Source organism: Penaeus monodon, chromosome 21, assembly GCF_015228065.2.
Source record: "Penaeus monodon isolate SGIC_2016 chromosome 21, NSTDA_Pmon_1, whole genome shotgun sequence".
In the NCBI taxonomy this organism is placed as follows: Eukaryota; Metazoa; Arthropoda; class Malacostraca; order Decapoda; family Penaeidae; genus Penaeus; species Penaeus monodon.
Genome location: NC_051406.1, coordinates 41,408,182 through 41,408,702, shown reverse-complemented (window position 1 = coordinate 41,408,702; position 521 = coordinate 41,408,182).

The window sequence follows — 521 nt, the reverse complement described above, 5'->3', positions numbered from 1 at the left end:
AAGGGCTGGGGTCCCGGGGGCGTTGTGTTCCCCTGTTTTTTGACTGGGACAGACTAGGTGTCACTGCGATTTTCGATCCAACGAGTGTGAGGGCAAAGTCAAAACGTCGTCCTTGGGGCCCATAGTAATGTCCCAGGGTTTTAGTCATCGCTGGGGGTTAGCTCATCCCCCGTGTCGTCGTCTTTCCCAGGAAACTGACTTGACAAAAAAAGCGAGAGGGGGTTTTGGGTCGGTGGTGGCGGGGGAATGAGAGCGAGGGCTAGAGGGAGAACGAGAAGAGGGGAGAGGCTAGAGCGGAAGGGGCGGAGAAAGAGAGGGAGGGGAAACTAGAGCGGAGCAGGGAAAAGGGGGAGAGTCATACTTTCCCTGGCTGCGATTTTTCCGCAAGAGCGAAAGGGTAGAGCGAAAACGGGAAATGAGAGTCATACCTTCATGGCTTTCGACGTTTGGGAGGGGGAGGGCCTTAAAGGGGAGGGGCGAGAAAGGGAGGGAGAACTCAAGCCTTTTAAGGTTTTTGGGTC